We start from the raw sequence: 17,287 nt of genomic DNA, 5'->3' as shown, positions 1-17,287 counted from the left end.
ACAGTGGTACTTCTATGGTACCTATCATGGTACCTATCAGGGTACCTACAGTGGGGGAAAAAGTTTGGTACTTATAATGGTTCTTCACAGTTAGTTACAGTGGTATACATATATGGTATCTATAATGGTATCTATAATGGTATCTATAATGGTACGTCACAGTGAGTTATAATGTTACATCTATGGTATCTATAATGGTATCTATAATGGTACCTATAATGGTACGTCACAGTGAGTTATAATGTTACATCTATGGTATCTATAATGGTACCATAAAACTAAACCACTGTAGATGGGCTGTAATGTAAAGGGTTATTACCCTATAGACCCTATAAGACCCAACTATAAGACCCATAGTTGCCAGAATGTGCTTCAACCACTCGTAACACATACACTCCCATTAATGATGGAAAGAAGTATAAATAAGTGGCTACTGTTGCAGGTATGCCTTGAAGCTGAATCGATAACATAATGATAAAATAATCACCTACACACAACTACACACAGATGGAACATATGGTGCATTTATCACCATTTCTGGGAGTGTAGACTTGGAAAAGCTAGATAATTCCATAAGGAGAGAGCAGCAGTGATGAAGGCCTTGTCCCTCTAGGTCTGGCCAAGGGGGACAGGTTGTTGGCATCAGTGTGGGTCAGAGTGTGATGCTGGAGAAGACTGCAGCAGTAGATGTTAGCCAGGCTGGAGAGACCAACGCAATGCCAAGAAACTTTATGTCAGCCTGAAATTACTTATTCATTATCCAACCTCAGAAGTGGTCAGCTACGTCAGTGGTCAAAGCTGCCCCAGGGCTGACTGACAGAGACTCATTCATTCATTCATTTCACTAATACGAGGAGGGTATCATAACAGAATAGTGAGACTGTTAGATGACCACTCAACAGGTTTCCTTATGAGAACAACAAGGTTTATTCTAAGAGTTAAACCTTTACAAGTAATTCATTGAGGATTAGGTTGGTGGCAACAGTAATGACAAAGACACTTGAGAACAGAAGCACTGCACAGCTTTGTTTGAATGGCAGTGAAATCCATTTTCCAGGCGATTTGAGCAAACATGACCGCTCTTTGACCCTCGGAGCAGGGGGCAGATGGTCATGAAGATTAAAACAAAGGCTCCAGACGAGGGAGGGGGCAGGCGCGCAGCAGATCAAAAACAATAATAGAGAAATTATGGTCTATTTTAAAGTTCGCCTGAGCATGTAAGTGAGATATATTACCATAATCATTGCTTGTCTTCGCAATCGATTCCAACCTGCCTCCGCTGTCCTCTAAGCCCTTTTAGAAATACAGCTCTCTCTCCAAGGTGAATCACTGGGTAACTGTGTGTGTGTGTGTGTTTGCGTTGGATGGCTATGACCGTATGCCTTGTGTGAAAGTAAGCAGGGAATGTGCCCGGGCAAAGCCAATAAAGTCTGGCAGTAATCACTGGTCCAGAGAGAGGATGCATGTCCAGCGGCATCAGACAGCTCTGCCAGCAAACCAGTAACACATCACGATAGTACACGAAACTGTGAATTAATAGTGCAAAAAGTGTGGAACGCACATTAAAAGTGTCGGGAGCAATAAGGTAGGATTTTGATTAAGCTCACAGACATGTAGATTTGGAGAGTTTAGATGTGGATTAAAATAACACCGGATGATTCAAGCGTAAACATCAAAATGATAGTATTTTTGGCCATGTACCAAAGCAAGAAATCATACGTCTGGTTTGTTTAGTGGATATCGTTTTTGCTATATGCCAACGTTTTCTCTTTCCCACTCCCTCCCTTTCTTTTTTTTTGTGATTAGTAAGTATAATGTGGAAAAAAGACACTTGCTGATGCACTTTTCAACACTTAATACACTGTTATTATGGAGAGTTCAGTGAGTCCACATCTCATCCTCATTGAGAATGTTCGGGAAGTGCTGGAGAAGACTCTGCGCAGTGGTCACACACTCTCCCATCGTCAATAGATCTTGGTGAAAAATGAACGCAACACTGGTGACGTCACAGAAGCTTATTCGAGCAATGATGAAAGCTGAAGGCGGTTCAACGAAAAATATCAGAGCATTTGACATTTCTTTCAGTCAGGCAGTGTATCACAACATAATAATGATGATTTAGTACAGATCAGAGTTTGTCACACAGCCAGCGAATTATAAATGACAGTAAATATACAGCATTTCCCCAGCTAAATGCCTCTTTGCACCCTGCTCCATGCCCGTGCGTGTCATGTATCTATCTGGGTGGCGGTGTGTTATCGCATCACCTGGGCCCAATGGTGCGTGTGTTGTGGGAGGCTGTTCTTGTATTGTTGTTGTCGAGCATGTCAGGAATTCTGAGACCTGCTGCTTATCTTCTTCACCGCCAATGTACGGCACGGGTAGTTAGAGCTCGCGTCAACACAGCGCAACCGCATATTCAAATGATTAACGTGATCTCAAATCTGCTTCACTTGACATGTCCTTTTTCAGACTAATAGAAATAATAATGATTTAATGCTTTATGCCCCCCTCCTGGAACCGCCACCTTAACGTGGTGGAGGGGTTTGAGCGCCCGAATGATCCTAGGAGCTCTGTTGTCGGGGGCTTCGTGCCCCTGGTAGGGTCTCCCATGGCAAACAGGTCCTCTAGGTGACGGGTCAGACAAAGAGCGGTTCAGAAGCCCCTTATGAGAGACCAACAGGCCCGGTTAACCGTGAGGCCGTCCTCCCATGGACCCACCACCTGCAGGAGGAGCCATAAGGGGCTGGTGCAATGTGATTTGGGCGGCTCCAACTTCTGCCCCCACGACCCGGCAACGGAAAAGTGGAAGAAAATGGATGGATGGATGGATGGATGGATGGATGGACGGACGGACGGACGGATGGATGGATGGATGGATGGATGGATGGATGGATGCTTTATGCCCATTTCCTTAAAAAGTTGCAGGTAGTTCGCTCGCATTAACCCTTGATGTTGTTTTCAATATCATGCAGTGTTGCCCTAAAGTGGCAACAACAAAAAAATCCTGTAAACAAACTTTCAGGTCTCGGGGGGTTCTGGTATTCAGGAGACATTGTGTTTTGTGATATTGATGAATGATCACACCTGTCATAGGCAAAGGTTTTTGTCATGTGTTTTTTGTCATTGTTACGTGCAGTGGGAGGGGTCATCACCTCCAATATTGTTTGCCTAAAAATGTTGCTAAAAATAACCTTTGGCAACATAAATGCACAGTCCTAGGGTTTATTGGTTCTTTTTGTCAAGAAAATACTGTAAGTATGAAAAATAGGTGCATATGGACAAAACTAGTTAAGTTTAGGTTTAAGTGAACAAGGCGTATGATCAAATATGGTGCCTGTTTTTCATGCTGTAATTTCACTTATTTCACTATATTCTCCAAAAACAACACAGAGATCATCACTTAGCAAAATTATTCACCAATAAAGTGTGTGAGTTTCATCAACTTACCTTAGTTTTCAAGTTATGTAAAGAAATGTACCATGAATTTCGCCAGACTCGGGTCGTTTTCAGACTTCAGAGAAAAACAGGAAGTAGAGAGCGCGACAGGTCTCTGCTGATTGGTCAAATGTAGCAGAGGCGGGATCTGCGATGTAGGGTGATCTCTTCTGATTGGCTGAATGAGGAATACATGCTTCTTTACCTTACACTGATGTGCAGCAGGGAGGCCATGTGCAAAGTGTGAGGAAATTACCAATCACCAACAGTTCCCCCAACTCATTTCTGGCTCTCACAATACCTTCTGCAATTGTTATACAGCACTGATTTAGCCGACCCTACACTGACATAACAGCGCATGTGGATCTTTGAGTGTCACATATTTCTGCTTTTACAACTATCGGCAATTACGGTGATAGAAATGTACTGCTATGAAATAAATCGTTCTCCTCTCTATTCCTTCGGTCGGCCATAAAACTGAATATTACTATCGAAACCGTACTTGCAATTGGAATGGTCTGGAGCTTAAATAAATGTAGGTTTCAGTCCGTGCTTTCAAACTATGCTGTAATTGCACTGTTTGAATGAGCTTTACTTAACTTCCCTCAATGTAATACAATGGTCCAGTGATCTGTAGAAAATTGCCTTTACTAACTAAGCTTCTATGAAATGATTACTGCTCGTTATTGTCTACATTTGCACCAGAATGACTGTCTGCTAAATTAAGGCTGATGCATATCTCTGTTAATGACCAGTAAGCGAGCGCTGTGTGTTTTAGGCTCGTCCCGCTATAGAGCAATTGAACAAAATGCTCGACATTATGGCGCAACGGGCCACTGTGCGTATTAAACACACGAGCGCCTAATTTGTTTGTCTAGTTAAATGAAAAGATGGCTTCGCTCCTCACCAGCTGTCCTATGTGTTTTGCTTTCGCATCTCTATGAAAAAATAGGACACGGTTTACCCAAGATGCAACGCGATGAACCTCGCGTGACCCTGTTTGCCATGATAGCGACGTCTGCGGCGGGCGGGGCTGCCCCAACGCCTGCAGGGTTTTCGTCCAATCGGGGCGAGGACGCCGACCGACGTCATCAGAGGACAAAAAAACAACACGGTCCGGCTGTGAAATCGGACACTCGCGATTCATTCAAGTTTGCGTTCATGCCGGGTCAGATGTTTTAGAGTTTTCCACGACCGCATTTGTTCCGCGACGTCGCAGCCAATTTGCGAAGTTTACAGGCCATTGACGATGCGTGCGATTGAAGCCAAGTTTGTAAAGAGCTGACACTTAGTTCAACATTTTACAAAACTTGCCAGAGATCAGAGCCTTGCAGCTGTGAAACCAAAAAAAGAGAATGCAGCCCATTAAGTGCCGCCCCCCGTTGCCTCACCTTTGTCAGGCTGCCACCCAATATTAGGGGTCTGCACTTCCGCAGTGTTGGAGAGGTTAAGGGCTAAGGCAAGTCACATGGCACATACTGAACACAGAGGTTGATACAGGAAATCAGCTACAGCTTTTCTTTTCTAAGATGTTTGGCTCTGTCTGTAAAGTCAAGCGGCCTGTTACTGTATGTGATATTGTTTGTTAAGTGTTATCAGGCATTTGTGGAACTATCTCTGCCTGGGGCTTATCAACTGGTGAAGCTTTGGGACCATCAATGTATCATGACATCCTGGGACCCAAATAAAAAAATCAGCTTCAACAATAAAAACATTTTGCAGTTTGATCCTGTATTTAATATCCAACTATTCCCTGATAGACACTTGTTTCAAACAGTGTTAATTTCGTCGACTAAAATATTTAGTCTTAATTTTAGTCAAAGTGATATTTTTGACGACTAAAATTGGACTAAATAAAAATGAAAAGGAGAGACTAAAATCATCCAAACTTCTATTGACCGTCTGAAAGAGCCTCATATCATGTCAATTCTCTGTCAAAGGATCAGCTCTGAGCTTTGTTCATGTGGAGCAGCTCCATGAAGTCGAGGACCTGGATTAAAAATGATTATAATGAATATTATAAATGCAGAGTCGACTAAATTAGTCTTAAATTTAGTCCACTAAATTGACATGCAATTTTAGTCGACTAAAACTAGACTAAAATTGAAAAGATTTTTTTCGACTAAATCTCGACTAAAATTAAATTACATTTTAGTCAAAAGACTAAGACTAAAACTAAATTAAAATATGTTGTCAAAATTAACACTGGTTTCAAACATCCCTCTGATGGTTGACTATCAGAACTAATTATCAACTGTCATTTTTAGCAAAGAACTGCGGCCCACCGAATATGACTGTTCTAGGCTGTGTTAGTAATTTTATATGATTACAAGCAAAATGGTCATATGAGCGATCGACAATGCCCATTGCAAATGTCAACCAAATCTCACAAATGATTCAGGTAGGTGCCGCCGACAACAAGCTTCAGTCGTGCTAATTTTGCCCCCACTTTTGAGGTTCCCCAGCCATGACGCACATCCTGAATATCAAGGACAGTGAGATGCACAGCCTTGCCTTCAACGTCCAGGAAGCAATCACAGCGGGCTGCCAGCGCTCTGATTAAGACTGATAAATATCGATGAGCGCCTAATGAGATGTCACCCCGGAACAAGGCCCTTCCGTTTGGGCCGCTTGAAAACGACAGCGATGGAGAGGAAAAATGACCTTGACCTGGCAATGTCTGCATCGACTATACAGGTACGGTCTGTATGATATTCATTATCATAAACTGGAGCGAAAGACAGATGGATTATACGCACAGCGGAGAACTAGAGGTGACAGATGCTACGTATTTCCCCCTCCTACAGTCCGCCTACTACTGCTGAATCAAAATGAACCATATTGGGTTTGGAGAACCTCAGGGAAAGGTTTTCTGCTGGTTCCAGAGTCAGGACTAAACATGTTTTTTAGAGGTCATACCGCCTTTGCGATGCCCAATCCCGTCAGACCTTGGAAGCTAAGCAGGGAAGGGCCTGGTCGGTACTTGGATGGGAGACTGTTTGGTAACACCAGGAAGCCTAGCGAATGTAGTGAGTGAGTGAGTGGTTGGTGGTGGTCGGAGGGGCCGATGGCGCAGACTGGTTGCCTCGCTTCCGTCAGTCTACCCCAGGGCAGCTGTGGCTACAATAGTAGCTTACCACCACCGGGTATGGAGTGAATGAATAATGCAATGTAAAGCGTCTTTGAGTGTCCAGAAAAGCGCTATATAAAACCGATGCATTATTATTATTATTATTATTATGGTTTATTTCAGTTTTACGCCGCTAAAATATAGAACAGACTTCCCTGAAGATCTGAGACAAGATTCAACTCTGGCCATGTTCAAATCTAAGCTATTATGTTATGTATGTTATCTGCTCTCCTCACTTTAATTGATTCATTTATGTTTTATGGATTTTTTTAATCTGCCTTCGTGTATTTTATGTGACGCACTGTGAAGCACTTTGAACATGAATTGTGCTCTTTATATTAAATTGCCCTGCCTTTCTACGATTTGTTTTTTAGGATCTGAATCTGTTTATTCAGAGAGTCTCCCCTCACTTACCTGGGCTACTTTAAGTGGTGCGTATACACAGGCACAAACCCCTTGACAGGTTTCTCTGCAGAGGAGAGGAGACCTGATTGAGGAGCAATGTACTGCACGACTTGGCCTAAAGATGCTAGAGTGCTAAAAAAAATAATAATAATAATTGGGTTCTCTTTAATAGGACTATGTAGATATGCTAACAGCACAAGGGACTGCAACTTTTACTACATCTGAACCTCTAGTGCTACCTCTGCTCACATTAAACAGAATTTCTTTTTTCACCCAAAACATTCCTGTCCTCTGTACTTTTCCTCAAGTTATCCTGACAAAAATATTATGTATATTCTGCGGTTTGGCCAAGGAGTTTGGTCAGCGCAAGGTCGTGAGATCGATTCTTGTTACTTAAAATATGCTGATTGTCTCCCCCCCCATTTCATCCTGCACACAATCCTGCCCTTTTGCTTTGTGTTTGTAGATAACTAGTATTTATTTTCAAATGTCTAGGAGGATGCGACCTTAGCATGAGGTCACACCAAAGCCAGTTTACAATCTCAACAGAGCAGCGACGTCACGTAGATTCCTGCCCCGGTCTTCATTATCCCCTATTTACAGTAAATCAAGGCTTTATCTTGATAACCCCGTACTCATACCTGATGTCTACCACCCTGTGACTCATTCTTCTCCGCTGATACTGTCCAGATCTGAACATGAACTCCGCCTCACCCCATGCAGCGGTCCTCCCAGCGCGGTCCTGTAGAGTACTGTCCCCCTGGCAGAGCCGACCAGCCGACAGAATGAGCCTGCAGCTGCGCCCAAACACCCAACAATAGGCAGCTTGTTCTGTGGCAGAGAAAGGCCCTGGTCCCCTCTTTTTCATGAGACGGGGGGCCCATGTGAGCGGGTGGTCAAATATTTCCAGGCTCTTGAATGGGATAATCCTCTGCGATGTCCCATTGACTAGTTTGTCGTGCTCTCATGGGCTCGGCAGTAATGTGTATTTTACAATTTGCTCTGCTTTTGGAGGAGATTACTGTAAACATCCATACTTTTGAATAATATGAAGGCATGATTTTAAATGACTGGCACACAGCAGTAAAATGCGCTCTGGTTGACTGTTGGTTAAAAACAATGATATGGGAGTTTAGAGTACTAGTAATAGCATTGGAAATCTAAATTAAACCGAAATTATGACATGTATTACAGCCTGTGAATTTTAAATTATTTGAGAAAGATCGACCCTTGAGATCCCTATGTAAAAACCAACACCAATACTTTTGTTCAACACACAAAAGGCGTTCTTCAGAGTGTGCAGGAGCCTTAAAGTGATAGTCTGTAAGTTTGTAAAGTGAGGAAAGATAAAGTGAAATTTGAAAGTGAACAATCAAATGCACCTGAGGCACCAAGAGCCCCACACACCTGCAGCACAGTGGAGGCGTCACAAGAGGCGGAAACAAGGCAGGGACAAAGGAGAACGCAGTCCCTACTATTGTTTTGGCTAATGGACGTTCACTGGAGAATGAAACAGATTAACTTCTAAGCTCTTCCCAGAAGATGGTGAAAGACTGTTGTGGAGCGGAGGGAGCTGTGCAGGAGGTAGAAGATGGAGGAGGTAGAGGAGCAGACCAGTGCAGGACACCACGCTCTGAAACAGGGACAAACCCAGGAGGTGCTGCACCGTTTCAGAGGATCAGAGGAGGACTGAAGGCAGCCAGCCAGGTTTCCTCCGAGTACTATGCGGTTTCCCCTCTACCTCCAAAAACATGCCGGTCAGGTTAGCCCACAGTGGCTCAGTTGCAGCGGCTCAGGACTAACACCTGAACACAATTTCGTTGTACAATGACAAATAAAGCACTTACTTTCTTTAAAAGGTTAGCAAAATTAGGAAAGTAGAAACTTAATTTTCAAAAGTAAATGATCAAGCTCCTCCCCCTCCCTCCTGATTGGACCTGACAGGCTAGTTTACAGAAAAAAGCTCATCTCATTGGTCGACGCGGGAGGATACATGCATCTGATTAGTTGCTGAGATCCGGGAAAGAGGGACTTGACAAAATGTATATATATATATATATATATATATAATCATTTACTTAACATCACAATGTAAGACCTGGTCGGCGATTTTGCACATTTTATGAGATTTGTAAATACATTTAGACTTCCAGACTATCACTTTAACGTGGCTAACCATCAATAGTACTTCCACTACACCCGCTGTCTCTAGCAAATAAGAAATGTTGTAGCAGCAGTACCAAATTCAGCAGCTCTGATAGCCCATTAACTATTTTCTCCCCCATTCGGTGCTTGCTGAAAGTCATTTTCTAAAGACAAGATATAAAGATGCACACGCACACACACACACATGTTGCACACTTCTCTGTTGAAAAAAAAAAAAAAACATCGCCAATTAGTAAGTTGTGAGCGGCGAGTGGTAATTAGGCTTTCCTGTGTACAAGCTTTAAGCCCAGGCAGGTCCGAAAGCTAAACGTCGCGCTTTCTTGTCCCGCAATTATGTCAGGTCTCTGTGTCGCCGTACAGACGTGACCAATTAGCTGTGCCGGGGCGCCAATGTGAAAGACAGGGATTATGGCAGAGGAATGAGACAAGGCCAGCAGAGGAGTGAGCGTGGGGGCAAGTCGGAGCAGCTCTGGTCCAGTGGGAAAAGCAGCAGGAGAGGAGACACTCACAGCTTGAAGAAGAAGAAGAAGAAGAAGAAGAAGAAGAAGAAGAAGAAGAAGAAGAAGAAGAAGAAGAAGAAGAAGAAGAAGAAGAAGAAGAAGAAGAAGAAGAAGAAGAAGAAGAGTTGTGTGCATGTGCTTTTGAGCTGCATGATGAGCCATAAATAATGTGTGTTTGATGTTCAGTCTTCAGGCCAGATCAAATGATTGAAGACAATAGGGGAACTGTCAGTATGAGCTTTCACATTTTTGATCCGTCTGTCATGTGCGGAGAAGCATCCCCTTACACAAATGGAAGCCACCAAATATAGTTAAATAATGTTCAAGTGTGAAGGTAGAGTATTATTATCAGTGTTTGCATGTTTGTGCAAATGGTAAAAAAGAAAATGCTCGGAATGACTGCTGAAAACGTTAGCACTTACTTGTTAGCGAGCATGGTGGGTTTGTTAAATTTAAAAAAAAAAAAAATAGAAGAATAATAAGGTGCAAGAAAGCTAGGATACAGAATAGCAAGAGAGAAAGACCAACACAAGCAAAAAAGAGCATTTTAATTTATCTTTCAACTTGCAAGCTGGCGTTTTTGATGTGAAGTTGACCATGAATTTAGCTTGGTTTAAATCTTCCCCGATGCCTGTGTCCGAGCAGCTCCAATAACCCAGCAGAATTTATCCACACAGGGGCACATTAAAAATAGATGAACTGTGGGCAACTCCTCCCAAGGATCAATATCCACTCATCAGCCGCCTGTAGCTACAAGGATGAGTGCTAACATTCCCAAAAATATATTTACACTTTCAGTGTCCCCAGGCCTCTCTAAGACAGCTCAACCTGTCTGAAGCTACAATGTCGAATCGGAAAACCTTGTTAAAAATGATCTATTTCTAACTGTAAGAGAGCTATATCGAAAAAAACATCACTTTAAACAGAATTTGTTTCTACCGCCATTGATTGAAATGGTTTTTTTTTCACCGAGAAAGGGGCAAGGACTCAGGACAGCCGGGATGTTGCTCCCATCTGTCGACCTTAAAAATCATCACTTTTGAGATGTTATTTTAGCCTGTGAAAGTAGCATCTGAGCTAAAATGCTAAATTTTAACCAACAAGGTTAAAGGATCAGGCCGCCGTTTTTCCATACTGAGATATGGTCTTACCTGAGCTTAGACGAGTAGATACGTACCTGCCTGGTCTGTGTGCGTGCCCGTGGAAGAGCGTGGTCGCTTCTAACTTCACCCCTGTTTGGAGCTATTGGATTATTCTGGGAGAGGCCAAATGCTAACAACATCTTTGGTCGTTTTGCGTGACTGAGCGCACACACAAAGACCCGACAGGCACGCATCAACTCATCTAAGCTCAGGTGAGAACATATCTCAGTATGGAAAAATGGTGGCCTGTTCCTTTAAGTCTAGTGCTGAAGCCACCACTAAACCTCTGTTAATGTGTAAATGATAGAGAGACCATAGACCTATATGAATAAATGTTCAGAAATCAACAAGCCATACTTTTATCTGGACCAGATATATATGCAAAATCCGGATTGAACCTTCAATGACGAATTCCCCGAATCCAATTGCTGTGTTCGAGTTAACTTTTGCATGCCCTAAATGTTCAGAATTTTGTCCAGGAACTGTGTGTAATTTGTTGAAACTTAAATCAGCTTTTTGTTACGTAGCCATACTCCTGTTCCAAACCAAAAGCCAAAATAGCCAATTCCAAATAAGGTAACAACCCCCTTGCCAAACCATGACCATTTAGACAAATTGTGTTTCGTAAGAGTTCCTCAAAATGGCAGCAATAACAAGAAAATGTCATGACTGAAACTCATCCATAGGCCCATAGTGGCTTAATTGTCACTTCTACAGATCCTCACTATTTTCAGCTCTGTTTCCTCCAGCTCTGCCTCCAGTATAGTTTAAAAATAACTTTTATTAACCATACAGCATTGCTTGCACGCTCCTCTTCACCCCTATTCCAAACTCTCTCCAAGGCTCTGAACTATTGACCACAGTACTTTAAATTCTCCACCATTTCCTATTTATTCCACTTGGGTCCATCTCATCCACATATTCTGTCCCTCTTTTTTTAACCTTTACTTATACAGGGATTTCGGTTTCATTTTTTACTGTGCACCCTGCACAATACCATCTGCAAACATCGAAGTTCATGGAGAGTTATGCATACAAAAATCACCATGTTGATATACTCTGGGGAGGTATGTTTGTGAAGGCTCTCAGTCATCCAGGAATTATTCATTGTAGACAGTCAGTCAGCTTTAAATACCAACTGTCGACTGAGTTGAGCTTCAGCTGCCCTGGGTTAAACTGACGGATGTGAGGCTGCCAATCAGCGCCAATGGCGTCTCTGACCACCAGCCACCACGTTCATTCAGGTGTGGTGGGTGAAGTGTCTTGTCCAAGGACACAATGACAATCTACACCTGCGGGATTCAGCAACCTCCATGTTATAAGACGCCTCTCAGTAGGCTGTGTTCACGTTGTACAATTTGATTATATTGTTATCTCAGATGGAAGGCAAGGGCAAGAAATTTGACCAATGTTGTACCTCATCAGTATGTGGTTGTGATTGGATTCACCAATGCGCTGTATTATTTTTATGGAATGTTCTACTGACCAAAATCACGCTCTTGTTTTTTAATGTTGTCACCACTTTTGGACACCTTTCAGAAAAAAATATTAGGCAACACAACAGCCCGCAAGTTCCATGTGTAGGTACAGGTAGCAAGAAAGTAATTAAACAATGTGTAATTACAGGCACTTACACAGTACAGTGTACGATTTACTGATGTCTGTGTACGTCACAAAGGGCTTGTGTAGTTACACATAAGGCATAGTGTTATTTGGTCATTCGCCCTAATTTATGAAACGCCTTGTATAAAGCTGGCATTTCTACAGTATATGACGGCCAAAACACCTGCAACGACATGCTATACCCTTTGTTGCACTTTGCACTCCTTCATTAAGTCTTGCACTTTAATGTGTAATTACCTGTACTTACATGTGTAATTACTTCCTTGTTCCCTGTACCTACACATAGAAGTCGTGGGCTGTAATTCAAAGCGTTACCAAATATTGCACCTTGGTTTATAGTTATGTGCTGACAAAGAAGACAATGAACTTCAAGACACTTTTTTTTTGTTTCATGTGGATTCTCCCAGTAATAACAGAGATATTAGACTATTAGCAGTTTGACTGTAACCATAGTTACCACCATGGACTTTCATTTGCCCACTGCCTCAGTTTTAAACATCGGGTTCTTCAGAATGTTGTGACATTCATGTGAACACAACCTATTATGTTTGATACAGAGACAATGGCTATGACTTTGACCAAGGTTTATGCAGGGGCTTTCTGTTGCCATGGTAACTCTGTACTTTCTAAATCCCATAGTGTACATCTCCCATCATAAATGTGCAAAGAAGTAGTCAAGGCCAGTTCATATTTCTTCAATAATTTAATTGCAAAAGGGTTATTTAAAAATATTTCGTAATTAAAGTGACTTTTTCTGTACCATAATATACATCTGGACCACTGCACTGCTATTACAGATTTTGGTTTCGATTTTTGTCTCTACATGTGCAACAAACGGGGTAAACAAGCTATGAAAATTGACTAAAACACTGGGCTTGTTAGGAACAGAAAACATCCAGCTACTGTAAAAGCATTGAGGAAACGTAGCGGGAGGGTTAAGTGAAGTCATAGCAACGGCATGCCGGATGATTCAAAACACGGGCAGATATAAATAAAGGAATGTTCGAACAAGTTTGTATTGGCACAGAAAGACGTGTTTGGCTAGACCCGGTGATAGCAATTCTCAAACTTTTGACACCACCTCAGGAAACATTTGGATCTCCAAGTATAATCTTGAATGATTGACAAACTCAGATCCAGGGGGAATGAGGATTTTTACTGACATTCATTTTCAAGAACTAAACCTATAGTGGAAGTCTAAACCAAGATCCAGGTTTTAATCAAAAGAACTGTTATAGCCCTATCTTGTTCCCAAAGTACCAGTTCCAGAATATCCCAGGTCAAGCTTTAAAATGAATAGGAACTCTATAAATATAAGCCAGACCTTTAAGAAGCCTGTGTCCACTTTAGAACCTGGGCCAGAGCTTGAGAACCACCGACAGCTTCTAAAAACAAATTGCTTTCTCCCTGTCGGTGCTAAAGTTAAATTTTAAACACTCCCGCGGACGTGTTAGGCGCTCTCACTCCCAAGATGAATTGTTTGCTGTTGATGTGTTGGCAGCATAATCATTTAAAGATGTGCGCCGGTGCCAGTTGAGCTCATCCCTCACGCTCGGCTGGGTTTTTTGGGGGGGGGGGAGTGGAGGCGAAAACAACAGCCGACCATGTGCACTTCATCAATAGTTCAGCAGGGACTCCAAAGTGCTGCCGTTTTTCATAGGCACCTTTACCATATGATCCTGCTTAGCCCCTCTGTGGAGCCATCTTTGTTTCATCGGCTCCGTGATGCATGGTCGGCAGCGGCGGGCGGCTCATGGGTTGCTCCGGGAGTCAGTGGGGAAAGTTGTGTGGTTAATACAGGATGACGTTTCTTGTTATGCTATAGATGTGATGAATGTGGATAAAGCACAATATTTCCCTCATTCGGGCAGAGCTTTGTGCACTCGGTATCAGATTCCATCATTTGTATTTGGATATCCAACCCCCAAAGATCGAAAAGACGAGCTCGAACATTCAACGCCAGAGACTGCATTTTACACACCGCTCAAATAGTCTAGACCTGGATGGATCTTGCCGTCATTTCGGAATGCATACAAATGCCTCGTGCCTCGTAGTTGACTTTCACTGAAAAAAGTACCATGTTGATTTAACACAATTTAATTGTGGACATTGGTTCCACACGTGTAGTTTGTGTAGATGCTACATGATGCAAATTGTGTTGCATCAACATGAAGTAATTCTGAAGAATTGACACTATAGATTTATGTTCAGTATGCAGAACTAAAATGTGTTAAAACTACTCAATTTCAGATGGTTAAATCATGTTACCCTTACATAATTCTAATCATGTTGTTCTTACTTGATATTAATCATGTTGTTCTTACTTGATATTAATCATGTGACTTTTACATGATTCTAATCATGTTGTTCTTACTTGATATTAATCATGTTGTTCTTACTTGATATTAATCATGTGACTTTTACATGATTCTAATCATGTGACTTTAACAAGATACCTCAAATCTATCACACATCCTGTATTCTCATTAACCTTAACTGAAGTAAAATACAATTTACAATAAATTAAGGATGACAATGCAAATGAAATGCATACAAAATGAGAAACAATTTCAATACTTTTTTCAACTTTATTTGATATAAATGTGAAAGAAACATAGTGCCAACAATTGAGCATAAAACTGCACTTATGTACGCTGTAAAATCAGTGTCAGTGAACACACAAAAACACGTTTGCTGTGGGAAGTTGAACGGGAAGCTCTGAAAGGTCCTTGCTGTAGTGACTTTTCCATCAGTTGAAGATAGATTGAAAACGCGTTTGTCTTACCATATGCTATATTGTCCCATTATTCCCCCTTTTGCTATTTTTATTTCTCTATTCAAAATATATAGGAGCCAACAGCATAAACCAGGTTCAGTGAGCCCTGCTGAACACTATGGGGGAAGCCACACAGACTTAGTTCATTGCTATAATACAGTCATGTTTGGAGTCAGGCTGAAGCTAAGCCCCACCCCCTCAGTCCATAAAACACAACTCCCACAAATGCATCAAAAGATACAAATAATATAAAATATAAAACAATGTATAAACTATTACTACGTTTTTGTAGATAAACATTCTGACCATATCCATGAGTGCTTTAGGAATTTAGATTCAAACTTTATTTTTTTTAATAGATGTACCATAGATTTCTCCCTCATCTCCTCACTGTCAAGAACAAGCCAGTCAAGACTTAGTCAAATAACTGTTTTCAGTAAACAATCATTCAATGCACAATTAGTCCCACATGGACAAAGCTCAGACCTGTTGTTTTGAGTGAATTTAAATCATATGAAGTCCACATAATTTTAGTCCCTTTTACTTTTTACTTTTTGAGTCATTTTTGGTCTTATTTTAGTCAGCAAGAATATTACTGACAAATAAAATAGAATTTTAGAAGACAAAATTAACACTGAAGCATTGGCCAAAGTTTAAATGCTATACAATGTTACCAACAACGCAGTACTGAACCACAGCTAATATATCCCTCCAGGAGCCCAAAAAGACAAATGTTCATTTACGTTTTCAGGGCTCAAGTTTTTCTGGACAGCAGAGTTGGCTCCAACTCCATGACGAGTTTATTCTCACTTCAAGGGCCTCGTTGTCCGGGTCATGGAGGACGACTTCACCTCAACACATCAGAATAGTCCAACTTTGGATCTTGCCTGGTGGATCCTCACAGTGGTGGCCTGTTCTGAGCTTCATGTCCATGTTCTAGTGGGAATAAAAATAAAAATAATCAAAATAAAACATGTTGATTTACAATGTTAGAAATTCATAATATATCTTGCATAAACATTGGACAATAATCCGTCTTGGGCCATTTTAATTGGTCATTAATTAATCTCTCGTTGATGTGAGCTTGCATCATGTTGGGACCATCAACCATAATAGACGGTTTAGTTTACATATGAAATGCAAAGTGAAACTGCGTGCTGCTCCACAGTGATGTAGCTTTAGAGCAGTGCTGCTCTAAGTTTGTGACATAAAATAATTTTCTGCTAAAATGTCGACAGAACAAAAGAACACGAGCGGGTTTTGAGGTAGCCTTATAACTACGCAATAAAACAGCACAACAGATCACTGAAATCCACTGACTCCACTAAGTACTTACAGGCATTTTAGCAGCTCGGACTTCGAGCTTTATTCCATGCAGGCTGGAGAGCTTCCTGGACACGTTCAGAAGATTTGAAATCCAATAGTCCCGTTGTGACAGGACTCTTGTTGTACACTTGAACTCTGCATTTATCTGCAAATATACAATATCACACATTTCAACAGCTGAAATTACAATAAGAAGAATAAAAAAGCTTCCAAACATGTACCTGAAATGCACTGCACATGTATCCCATCGCTGAGCGCCTCAGTGGCCGAGCTGCTTCACAGAGAGCAGGTGAGAAGAGGCTGCAGCCCTTCCTCGTTCTCTATAATGAAGATATTTCACAGCCATGAAGGGGATACAGAACACAGAACTATTTCAAAAGGGGTTTTCGTTGACTGGCTGATGTTAAAATTCTCAAAGGACATGTAGCAGTGATCAACTCCAAATGAATCACTAAATATATATTTTCTAAAATGTAAAGCTTAGAATTGTGGAAACTATTACACAATATTGCATAATATTGTTCCAGCACCATGGGCTGACTCTACAAACTACAGCACAATAAATCAAAACGTAAATTATAGCATACAATGGACTAAATATTAAAAATATTGCTATTTATACTTACATAAATGAGGGCATGGCCTGACTCCATCTCCAGTCATCACATGTTGTATCAAACTACAATCAAATAAAAACAAACTTGAGGACAAAACATGACAAATGTAGAGGTTATTGCTTATTCCAACCATACTCCTATACCACATTTTATAAACATGAGAT

The sequence above is a fragment of the Gobius niger genome (genome assembly GCF_951799975.1).
Source record: "Gobius niger genome assembly, chromosome: 17".
NCBI classification, from domain to species: Eukaryota; Metazoa; Chordata; class Actinopteri; order Gobiiformes; family Gobiidae; genus Gobius; species Gobius niger.
This window is presented reverse-complemented; position numbering follows the sequence as displayed.